The following is a 12,952-nucleotide window of genomic DNA, read 5'->3' as shown; positions in this document are numbered from 1 at the left end:
ATGACCTCAGATCTTACCTTTGGTTGCTGCTTTCTCACTTCCCCTGACTCTGGTGTCTGCTGCTTTCACAGACTGTTGTGGAACAGTCCAGTGCAACTCCTCCTCAGCATGTTCTGCCATGGTCTTGTGATCTTTGCAAACCCTTCTACAGAGGCTCAGCAGTAATTAGCAAGTCCAATGTCCTGACATACATGGAGGCAGTCTGAGAGGATGCTATTGTCTCCTACTGCACTTTACACCTTTTGCAGACTGCAAACAGGTTGACAGCTCCATGTTTTGTTTCACAGACTGTTGTGGAAGAGTCCAGTGCATCCATCCCTGCAGGGTGGAAAGTCTGCTGGGAGTCTGTGAACTCATCTATCCATCAGTCCATTAACTCAAAACTTCATCACATTCCAGTTCTGTATTGCCTGTGGAACTCCTTCTCAGCACAGAGGCTCAGCAGTAATTAGCAAGTCCAATGTCCTGACGTACATGGAGACAGTCTGAGAGGACCCTATTGTCTCCTACTGCACTTTACAACTTTTGCTGACTAATCATAACAGGTTGACAGCTCCACGTCTTGGGCTCAGAGACAGAAAAGCCCAAATGTAGAGCCCAAAAAAAAAAAAAAAAAAAAAAAAAAAGATCAAACACTACAGAGTAAAAGGTTTTCTTCATCCAAATGACAAAGTTAAATAAATTCACAATTAAAAAAAAATTAAGGAGGATGGTAAACATGAAAATAAAAGAATTAAAAAACATACACATTATTATGTGAAGTCAAACTAAAATAACATTACAAGTATTTGAAAAAAGTTCTAAACGAGGCTTCAACTGTGTCTTCCCCTCTAGTGTCTTTGACATGGTTTCTAAAACATAGTGAAACGTTTCTCTATCATCTGTAAACATCTTTTCAGGTTTGCCTTCTGGAATGGCTGTCACTCTGTTCACATTTGTTTAGAAAGATTAGCAGTTCTACTTCAAGACAAAGCCTGTTATCCTTAAGACTCTCTTCAATTCAGCCCATGACAATGTCTCATTTCAAGTATGTCACTGGCACGTAGCTCAGTAGGAGCAACTTAATCATTATTGTTCAACCTGGTGAACTTGACACATCTATTAGATTTTCACAGTGGTCACTGCGTTCATGATCACCACTAGATGGAAAATGAAGCAAATATACCCAAACTGGGTGCATCTTTACAGTTGTCTGAGCTATCTGAGTCGTCTCTCTGCCAGGCTTCCTTCCCTTACCCTGTCCACCACGCAATAAAAAAATATGTACGAACCCAACTACACTTAAACCTGACCTAAATAACCCCACGTCGCTTAATACTGCAGTGAATCTTGTATGCAATTGACTGTACATATCGCTTTACAGGGGTGGGAAAAATTCCCCTGTCGGGAGGCCTCCCTATGTGCCGACGCCAAATAACGTAACAATCTCAAAACTTTTTCTCACCGCACCTACTTCAACCCAGAAAGGTCATACTCCTGTCTCCCCTTGGAACGAAACTTGGCAGAGTGAGACGAGCCAGTGTTTGACCTCAAAGTCCAACTCACCCTGCCTGTACAATAAAGCTTCTATCAAAATTTGGCTGGTGATGATGGACAGCAGTGCAACTATGCTCAGGACACAGGCTGAATACTATTAAAAAACAACTCTTACTTTGGAGGATCCCAATTGACCTACATTAGAGCTGCCTGTGTACCTCCACCATTTACTGATGGAAAACTTAGCAACTTACTGACCTAACAATGATTTTACTCAATACCAAAAAAAAGTGTGATCACAAATGTGTCTTAGATGCCAATACAGATTTTACATGCATTGATAAAACATCATTCATGGGCTGAATAACTGCTTGAGAAAGCCAACATTGGAAAAATAATTAAAAGCAATTCATCAGATCAGAACAGCAATGTTCTATCAATAATTCCATATAAACCAGTCATCAGTCTCCTTGCTCACATTCTACCTTTTTACCTCAACAGTAATCACTTCAATAAACTGCAGACCTATGATGTATATATGTAAATATAAATATGAAGAGGTGTGAATTTTTTTCTGATATTGGGATATATGAATATTTTAAGGGGTGGTACTGTAGGTTTCGTTTTTTTAATTCTTAATTTAAATTTATCTAAAGAACATTTTTATCTCACTTCTGTCAACTCTTCTGCATACTACATTGCATTTTCTTCATTTTCCATTTGGAGTTTGATTGTAAATAAAGAATTTACATCCAGGGATTAATAAAGTCTCTCTAAACCTGACACATAAAAAGAAGATTATTTGTTTCTGAATCTAACAAAAAAACAAAAACACAGCTGGAAATTTAATTCAAAACACATGATCTATGAGCTGAAAAACCACTTGAGAAAGCCAACATCACAGATCCAGCTGTGTTTCCTTTGCACTTTCCTGAGACCGTCTCCTCTTGAGGCATCACAAGTGAAAATCTAGTAAAACTTTAGCTCCAAACACAGAGTTTCTAAATGGTCACAGTCTGTGCTTAATCAGCACTTGAGCTTCACTATGCAGAACATCAGTCCATCCACCTCCTAGATGCAGCAGACTCACTTCCTGCTTGTGTCCTGTAGTTTGAAGAGCAGCTTGCAGACTTGTGTGATGTGGGCTTCAACAGTCCTTCAGAGGTGAGGTCCAGAGATCTAGGTGATGTCCAGGGCTTGCTGGATCACGTCAGGCCACAACATTCCCCTTCCAGCCTTCCTTAAGGTTGGACATATGACTCAAACTGAGAAAAAACAAAACAATCATTAGCAGTAAGTAAAAAGAAAACAGACTAAAGCAAACCTTCAACTAGACCTCAGATCTTACCTTTGGTTGCTGCTCTCTCACTTAATCTGACTCTAGTGTCTGCTGCTTTCACAGACTGTTGTGGAACAGTCCAGTGCAACTCCTCCTCAGCATGTTCTGCCGTGGTCTTGTGATCTTTGCAAACCCTTCCACAGAGGCTCAGCTGTAATTAGCAAGTCCAATGTCCTGACATACATGGAGGCAGTCTGAGAGGATACTATTGTCTCCTACTGCACTTAACACCTTTTGCAGACTGCAAACAGGTTGACAGCTCCATGTGTTGGGCTCAGAGACAGAAAAGTCCAAATGTAAAGAAATTTAAAAAAAAAAACAGAAAAAAAAAACAGGTCCGGAGATCTAGGCGGTGTCCAGGTCTTGGTGGATCAGGTCAGGCCACAACATTCCCCTTCCAGCCTTCCTTAAGGTTGGACATATGACTCAAACTGAGAGAAAAAAAACAAACACAAAAACAATCATTAGCAGTAAGTAAAAAGCAAACAGACTAAAGCAAACCTTCAACATGACCTCAGATCTTACCTTTGGTTGCTGCTTTCTCACTTCCCCTGACTCTGGTGTCTGCTGCTTTCACAGACTGTTGTGGAACAGTCCAGTGCAACTCCTCCTCAGCATGTTCTGCCATGGTCTTGTGATCTTTGCAAACCCTTCTACAGAGGCTCAGCAGTAATTAGCAAGTCCAATGTCCTGACATACATGGAGGCAGTCTGAGAGGATGCTATTGTCTCCTACTGCACTTTACACCTTTTGCAGACTGCAAACAGGTTGACAGCTCCATGTTTTGTTTCACAGACTGTTGTGGAAGAGTCCAGGGCATCCATCCCTGCAGGGTGGAAAGTCTGCTGGGAGTCTGTGAACTCATCTATCCATCAGTCCATTAACTCAAAACTTCATCACATTCCAGTTCTGTATTGCCTGTGGAACTCCTTCTCAGCACAGAGGCTCAGCAGTAATTAGCAAGTCCAATGTCCTGACGTACATGGAGACAGTCTGAGAGGACCCTATTGTCTCCTACTGCACTTTACAACTTTTGCTGACTAATCATAACAGGTTGACAGCTCCACGTCTTGGGCTCAGAGACAGAAAAGCCCAAATGTAGAGCCCAAAAAAAAAAAAAAAAAAAAAAAAAAAAAAAAGATCAAACACTACAGAGTAAAAGGTTTTCTTCATCCAAATGACAAAGTTAAATAAATTCACAATTAAAAAAAAATTAAGGAGGATGGTAAACATGAAAATAAAAGAATTAAAAAACATACACATTATTATGTGAAGTCAAACTAAAATAACATTACAAGTATTTGAAAAAAGTTCTAAACGAGGCTTCAACTGTGTCTTCCCCTCTAGTGTCTTTGACATGGTTTCTAAAACATAGTGAAACGTTTCTCTATCATCTGTAAACATCTTTTCAGGTTTGCCTTCTGGAATGGCTGTCACTCTGTTCACATTTGTTTATAAAGATTAGCAGTTCTACTTCAAGACAAAGCCTGTTATCCTTAAGACTCTCTTCAATTCAGCCCATGACAATGTCTCATTTCAAGTATGTCACTGGCACGTAGCTCAGTAGGAGCAACTTAATCATTATTGTTCAACCTGGTGAACTTGACACATCTATTAGGTTTTCACAGTGGTCACTGCGTTCATGATCACCACTAGATGGAAAATGAAGCAAATATACCCAAACTGGGTGCATCTTTACAGTTGTCTGAGCTATCTGAGTCGTCTCTCTGCCAGGCTTCCTTCCCTTACCCTGTCCACCACGCAATAAAAAAAAAAAAAAAAAAAAAAAAAGAAGAAGAGCACAAACCCACCTACACTTAAACCTGACCCAAATAAGCCCACGTCGCTCAATACTGCAGTGAATCTTGTCCGCAATTGACTGTACATAGAGCTTTACAGGGGTGGGAAAAATTCCCCTGTCGGGAGGCCTCCCTATGTGCCGACGCCAAATAACGTAACAATCTCAAAACTTTTCCTCACCGCACCTACTTCAACCCAGAAAGGTCCTACTCCTGTCTCCCCTTGGAACGAAACTTGGCAGAGCGAGACGAGCCAGTGTTTGACCTCAAAGTCCAACTCACCCTGCCTGTACAATAAAGCTTCTATCAAAATTTGGCTGGTGATGATGGACAGCAGTGCAACTATGCTCAGGACACAGGCTGAATACTATTAAAAAACAACTCTTACTTTGGAGGATCCCAATTGACCTACATTAGAGCTGCCTGTGTACCTCCACCATTTATTGATGGAAAACTTAGCAACTTACTGACCTAACAATGATTTTACTCAAAATTTAAAAAAGTGTGATCACAAATGTATCTCAGATGCCAATACAGATTTTACATGCATTGATAAAGCATCATCCATGGGCTGAATAACTGCTTGAGAAAGCCAACATTGGAAAAATAATTAAAAGCAGTTCATCAGATCAGAACAGCAATGTTCTATCAATAATTCCATATAAACCAGTCATCAGTCTCCTTGCTCACATTCCACCTTTTTACCTCAACAGTAATCACTTCAATAAACTGCAGACCTATGATGTATATATGTAAATATAAATATGAAGAGGTGTGAATTTGTTTGATATTGGGATATATGAATATTTTAAGGGGTGGTACTGTAGGTTTTGTTTTTTTAATTCTTAATTTAAATTTATCTAAAGAACATTTTTATCTCACTTCTGTCAACTCTTCTGCATACTACATTGCATTTTCCTCATTTTCCATTTGGAGTATGATTGTAACTAAAGAATTTACATCAGGGATTAATAAAGTCTCTCTAAATCTGACACAAAAAGAAGATTATTTCTGAATCTAACAAAAAACAAAAACACAGCTGGAAATTTAATTCAAAACACATGATCTATGAGCTGAAAAACCACTTGAGAAAGCCAACATTACAGATCCAGCTGTGTTTTGTTTGCACTTTCCTGAGACTGTCTCCTCTTGAGGAATCACAAGTGAAAAGCTGGTAAAACTTCAGTTCCAAACACAGAGTTTCTAAATGGTCACAGTCTGTGCTTAATCAGCACTTGAGCTTCACTATGCAGAACATCAGTCCATCCACCTCCTAGATGCAGCAGACTCACTTCCTGCTTGTGTCCTGTAGTTTGAAGAGCAGCTTGCAGACTTGTGTGATGTGGGCTTCAACAGTCCTTCAGAGGTGAGGTCCGGAGATCTAGGTGATGTCCAGGGCTTGCTGGATCACGTCAGGCCACAACATTCCCCTTCCAGCCTTCCTTAAGGTTGGACATATGACTCAAACTGAGAAAAAACAAAACAATCATTAGCAGTAAGTAAAAAGAAAACAGACTACAGCAAACCTTCAACGTGACCTCAGATCTTACCTTTGGTTGCGGCTCTATCACTTCCTGACTCTGGTGTCTGCTGCTTTCACAGACTGTTGTGGAACAGTCCAGTGCAACTTCTCCTCAGCATGTTCTGCCGTGGTCTTGTGATCTTCGCAAACCCTTCCACAGAGGCTCAGCAGTAATTAGCAAGTCCAATGTCCTGACGTACATGGAGGCAGTCTGAGAGGATGCTATTGTCTCCTACTGCACTTTACACCTTTTGCAGACTAATATCAACAGGTTGACAGCTCCATGTGTTGGGCTCAGAGACAGAAAAGTCCAAATGTAAAGAAATTTAAAAAAAAAAAAAGAAAAAAAAAAAACAGGTCCGGAGATCTAGGCGGTGTCCAGGGCTTGGTGGATCAGGTCAGGCCACAACATTCCCCTTCCAGCCTTCCTTAAGGTTGGACATATGACTCAAACTGAGAAAAAAAAAAAAAAAAACAATCATTAGCAGTAAGTAAAAAGCAAACAGACTAAAGCAAACCTTCAACATGACCTCAGATCTTACCTTTGGTTGCCGCTTTCTCACTTCCCCTGACTCTGGTGTCTGCTGCTTTCACAGACTGTTGTGGAAGAGTCCAGTGCATCCATCCCTGCAGGGTGGAAAGTCTGCTGGGAGTCTGTGAACTCATCTATCCATCAGTCCATTAACTCAAAACTTCATCACATTCCAGTTCTGTATTGCCTGTGGAACTCCTCCTCAGCATGTTCTGCCGTGGGCTTGTGATCTTTGCAAACCCTTCCACAGAGGCTCAGCAGTAATTAGCAAGTCCAATGTCCTGACATACATGGAGACAGTCTTAGAAGACGCTATTGTTTCCTACTGCACTTTACACCTTTTGCAGACTAATATCAACAGGTTGACAGCTCCATGTCTTGGGCTCATAGACATAAAAGTCCAAATGTAAAGTGAGAAATTAAAAAAACAATAAAACCCCACAAATGATCAAACACTAGAGAGCACAAGGTTTTCTTCATCCAAGTGACAAAGTTAAATAAATTCACAATAACAAAAAAATAAAAAAAAAGGATAAATATGAAAACAAAAGAATAAAAAAAATACACATAAATAAGTTAAACTAAAATAAATAGCATGACAAGTGTATGAAAAAGGTGCTAAAGAAGAGCGAACTGACAACGAGGAAGCAATGTGTGCAACAATGTAAAAGTAAATATCATGGATTAAGAGAGTAACACCATCAGTGGAAGTTCAGCCACAGATTAAAGCCTCAGTTCACTCATAATCAAACAACAGCAGCTACAGAATCATTTAAGCAGAATTTATGGTGTGTCCAAGCTTCAACATGTCTTCCTCACTCTGTTCCTTCAAGCACTGGAACGAGGCCTTAACTGTGTATTCCCCTCTAGTGTCTTTGACATGATTTTTAAAACGTAGTGAAAGGTTTCTCTACCATCTGTAAACATCTTTTCAGGTTTGCCTTCTGAAATGGCTGTCACTCTGTTCACATTTGTTTATAAAGACTAGCAGTTCTACTTCAAGACAAAGCCTGTTATCCTTAAAATCTTCTCTTCAGTTCATTTAAACAAGTCAAAATACAGGGAAGTCATTATCAAAGTCTTTGTCCTTATAATCAGTGATGATTATCTTAGAGAAGTTATGACCAGGGATTCAGCAGATTAAAAGAATTTACAGGGAAGCACATGTGGAGAAATTACAAAAAATATATATATATAAATAAATATAAATATAAACATAAAAATAAAAAAATAAAAAGTAATATATATATATATATATATATGTTTCTGTTTAAACTAAAATACATAATGCCTTAGCCCCTTACCCTAACCTAACTTTAACTATCCAAATTGAAAGGACAGTCTGACTTTTCAAAATGCCTGATTATTTTCCTTTTTGTTTTTTTTTAGGCTGTGTATGTGTGTACCCCCCATAGTAAATGTAGTTTACAGCTGCCCGTGTTATTTGTCCTTCTACAGTTGTGACTATGGTCAGAAGTTTACGTTAATTTGCCTTATTTGAAGTATTTTGTTATGTGTTATAACTGCTGATATATATCACTGTATATTCTGCCAATCATCTGTCTGGCTTTGGAAATTTGGTGTTTAGGTTTATCTGATCTGAAAAAGGCCAAAATCAACCATATTAGACAGAGAGAGACAGGCCCTAAACAGCCCCAATGCTGGGCCCCCAGATCAACCCCTAGCAGGCTGATTAGAGGGAAAGAGAGACAGATGTGTGAGTGTGAGTCTATGTGTATGTGTGTGTGTGAGAGAGAGACAGAGTGAGACAGAAAGACAGAGACTGGCGCAGCAGCCGAGACAAGGTACAGTGATGGCACGGTGGCCAAGCAAACATCAGATACCATGTACCTCTTGAAGACTGGACAGGCACGATGGACGGACGGACAGCAGCCAGGTTGGAAGGATGGACAGGAACAAATTCTCTAGGAGGAAAAGTTATGGCGCGGCGGCCAGACATCCCAGCATCAAAGAAGTGAAAGTCGTATACCTCATATAGCCTCTTGATCCAGCGTGGTCAAAATCGACGCTACAAACAAACTGGCAAGCAAACAAGCAAACAAATGCCCGCCCGACCAACAGACACACAGAGAGATGACCCATGGCAGCCATATTGAATGGACAGGAACAAATTCTGTAGGAGGAAAAGTTATGGAACAGCGGCCAGACATCCCTGCATCAAAGAAATTAGTCACACACCTCGTATAGCCTCTTGATCCAACATGGTCAGAATGATGCTACAACACTGAGAGGGGGGGGTTAAAGGGGATAGACCAGGGGTCGGCAACCCTCGACTCAAAATTATTTATCAAAAAAGTAATTTAAATGTATTTTTATTTTAGTTCATTCATTTTTAATGTAATTCGAAATTTGATGATTATGGTGATCTTGTAATATTAAAACATTTTTAATTTTTTTGTCGCTCAAAATATGCGTCACAACCGCTGATGTGTGACACCTGGCAGCAGCATTTTCAGGTTGAGAGCTGACTGCACGCTCCAGTACACGCGATAAAGTGATGAGGGAGCACAGAAGCACACGGCATTTTTGGTTCGCTGCAGGCGGATAATTTAACTCAAATAGACATTGAGTATTTTATTTGAAAGTTAGCATCAACCAAGCATCTTTTGTTCGGAGTTCAAAATGTTTTTGTTACATAGAGAAATAAAATTTCGTGATCTCTGTAGCAGTTCATTGATTTCATCAATGCAACACACTATAGTTTTTTTATACATAGCATACGGTTAAAAAAAACGATATATGCAGTGTTATGCCCATTTTAGATGTCAAAAGGGTTTTGTGGCTCTGGGTGTTTTCTCTTCCAAATGGCTCTTTGAGTATTTAAGGTTGCCGACCCCTGGGACAGAGAGACGGGCTAATGGTCGGGCGGACAGTAATAATTATGGCACGGTGGCCGTGTGTGAGACAGAAAGAAAAAGAGGGTGAGACAGATTGGCATAGTCGCCGTGTTTGTGTGTGTGTGTGTGTGTCTATGCGCAATGTGCATGCGAGAGATGGGGTGTGTTTGGTCGGCACAGTGGCCGACCAAACACACCCCAGCAGCAGAATAAAAACTTCACTTACAATTAGTTGATTTCTTCTCATGCTGATCTGTTTGTGGACCTGAAAGAAGAAGAAGAAGAACCAGCTCAGTCTGAGTCTGCAGTTCACCTGTGAAGACACAGAGTGGACTGATCCTGTCCAACACTCACACTCTGTGGACATCAGTTCACTGAATATAAATTAATCTGTGTGAAGCTTTATACACACACACTGATCAGGGAATGATAATTTCTCCTGCTGTGATCGAGCTGATGGAACATTCCTGTCATAGTTATTGATCATATTGAAGACTGTGATGTTTGAGTGAGGATGACTGTGGTGAAGCTGAAAGATGAAGATCTTCAGACTGACTGCAGGTGGTTTAGAGATCGGCAGCTTCACTGAGCAGCGTTTCACAATCTTTAAATATTGTTTGATTAAATTCTGCTCAAGAAGTAAAACGGAAACCCAACTCTGATCAAACTGCTGACGGTGTTTTACCGTCAGCTGTGGACTCTAATTTAACTAATAAATGTTTCTGTGGGTAAAAACTCTGAGGACGTACAGGCCTGTCTCCACATACCCCTGATAACATGAGCATGTGGGAGGTGAACTGAGGGATTACTAACGTGAACTGAGGAGGCCGCTGAGGCCTAATTATCTCTGTGCGGCTGCGCTGTCCCGCGTGTCATATTCAGCCTTTATCTTTACCACATGAACCACATCACGGTCCAGAATTTAAATATGTCAAACCACCAAGACTTAAGAAATATTTACTACAGAACCAGGTGAGCTCCACCTTACAACATAACCCCAGGTGGCACCAGCGCAACATGGCACCGTAAACTGTGACTGTTTTCGGAACCATGTAGTTGCCGCGCTCGTTGGGGCTCGTCTGAAATCGTGGATTGAAATGTTGTGTGAACTCACTTTGCGTAAAAAATCCAGAAAGCCGTTTCCAAGCCGTCTGTCCAAGGTGAGCGGTGCGATGGAGGCACTGAGACTGTGTGCGCGAGAATGTGCGCGGACATGAGCACAAAGTGGCGTCTGTGGCTCACGCGGTGGAAAGGCCTCTGTTGCAGCATCTGAAATCCAGAGATTCACAGGCTGATCCACCTGGTCTGATACACCTGGTCTGTTTCCCTCAGTGTGCTCACACTGTCTCCATACTCACTCAGAAACTCGGTGGACTCTGCGTTCCGCGCACAAGCGCTCTCCTCTCCTCCAAACCGGAGCGGTAATGGCGGACTCGGTGGGTTGCGTGGTGGTCGCAGTGGTACCGTGGTTTAGCTGAACTACGAGCTGAAACCAGCTCCAACACACGGCTCAGCGTCCGGTTTTATCAGGTTACACTTTCACTCAAAGTCCTGGGTCTTCACCTGATGGACAACAGCAGTTCACAGATTTGCATGAACTCACAAAGTCTCCCTGTCCACCTGTTTCTAGCGTCCTCCCGGCCTGTACCTGGCCTTTTTATGTTCCACCCCTCTAACAACCAGGTGGGTCGTCATCTCTGATTGGCTAATAATTGGCCAGTGATAATTGAGCCAGACCATAATATCACAGGCCATGTATTACGAAACAAAACATAGAAACTAATAGGAGCTAATAGGAGGACTAATAGAATATGTGCCATATTGCAAAATTTGGTATGATCCCATACCAAGTAAATACAGGGCCAGTACTGCTGATACCACTATCAATACTTTTATACTCAGAAAAACAGTTTATCTATTTTTGTGTAGGGCGGAGCAATGGGTCATAATGACGTAAATACAATATGCAAATATGAATGAAAATTGAAAATTTGAATTTTCATGATCATTGAATGATTTTGTGATTTTTCAATTTTCAATTAGTTGATCATGATTATGATCATAATAAAACACAGGACAAAGATTTTAGGCAAATCAAAAATACTTTTTAAGTCAAAATTTAAATGTTACTTTTTCAGTTAAGATTTTTGTTTAGTTTTCTGTTCAGAAACAACAACAATATAACAAAATAACAATATCAACACTAAAAACATAACAAAAAATTTGCATTTGCACTTGCATTACACACAATTGTTTGTGAAAAATAAAATCAATAGGGCAAATAAAAAAAGTGCAAATAACTAAAAAGCAAAAACTACTATTGGCTGTCATTCACGACAATTGCAATTGCTGACCACTAAATCTGCTACTGTTACTATTTTTATCTATCTATCTTTCAAATCCTACCGATAAAGAAAACACATTGTGAGAAAGAAGACTCTAAGCTCCCACTCTAGGCTGGAACATTCCGCAATACATTCCCATTGTAAACTCTGAATTTTTCCAAAATCACTCATGAGAAAAAAATACAAGCACACTGAGTCCGATCGAGCCGCACGTTTTGATGTATAATTTGTTGGTGTGCGCTCAACAGTGTGGGACGAGTTACGAACTGAAATTCTAGGTGTATGAAAAACGAGAATAACAATAGTGTGCGGTGGTACACCCCACACCAGTAATGGATGTAATCAGGTTTTGGCAGTACCAGAGTAGAGGATGTGAAGTGATCTATATTCATGTTTACATTTTTCTGTACACACCGTTGAGTTTTGTGATGAGTCAGGAACACACAAATAGTGGACTGGCTGCAACTAGACTGCATATCAATGCATATCATTGCAGTCTAAGGTGAAACTGGTGTCTGAGGCCCTGAAACACTGTGGGATTTCATAACGAATTATATACCTTTTTTGTTTTTCAAAGATTCACACACAGGGCATTATAATGTCTTATTATACAGAATATATTATACATTTATATAAATATAAATATTTTTTTTAAGTGCCATTAATAGCTTTTATTTGCCAGTTAAGTTCATACAAAGAACAGTAAACACACACAGAATTCCTGTGTGATATCAAATGTCTTGCGACTGAGGTCAGGAAAGTAATGAAATCTAATTTGCGTGACCTAGCAGAGCTGTAACTGATGAAACATGGAGGGAATCTCACCACATCAACAAGAGACTCCAAGTTTTGACTTTCAATTCAAAGAAAGCAAAGTCCAGGCCAGTGACTACAGGGAAATAATCACACACACTTTAAGTCCATCTATTTGAATTTAGGAGTAATATATAAGCATTTAATCGATTATTTTAAACGCACTATGATCTAGTTGCAAACAGATGTGTTTAATAGTGCATTTGCCAGTTAAACAGAATTGAAATTAAATGAAATATGCCTTTATGGATGAAACTGTATTTGTTGG

Source organism: Toxotes jaculatrix, chromosome 3 (assembly GCF_017976425.1).
Source record: "Toxotes jaculatrix isolate fToxJac2 chromosome 3, fToxJac2.pri, whole genome shotgun sequence".
In the NCBI taxonomy this organism is placed as follows: Eukaryota; Metazoa; Chordata; class Actinopteri; family Toxotidae; genus Toxotes; species Toxotes jaculatrix.
Note: the sequence above shows the minus strand (reverse complement) of the source record.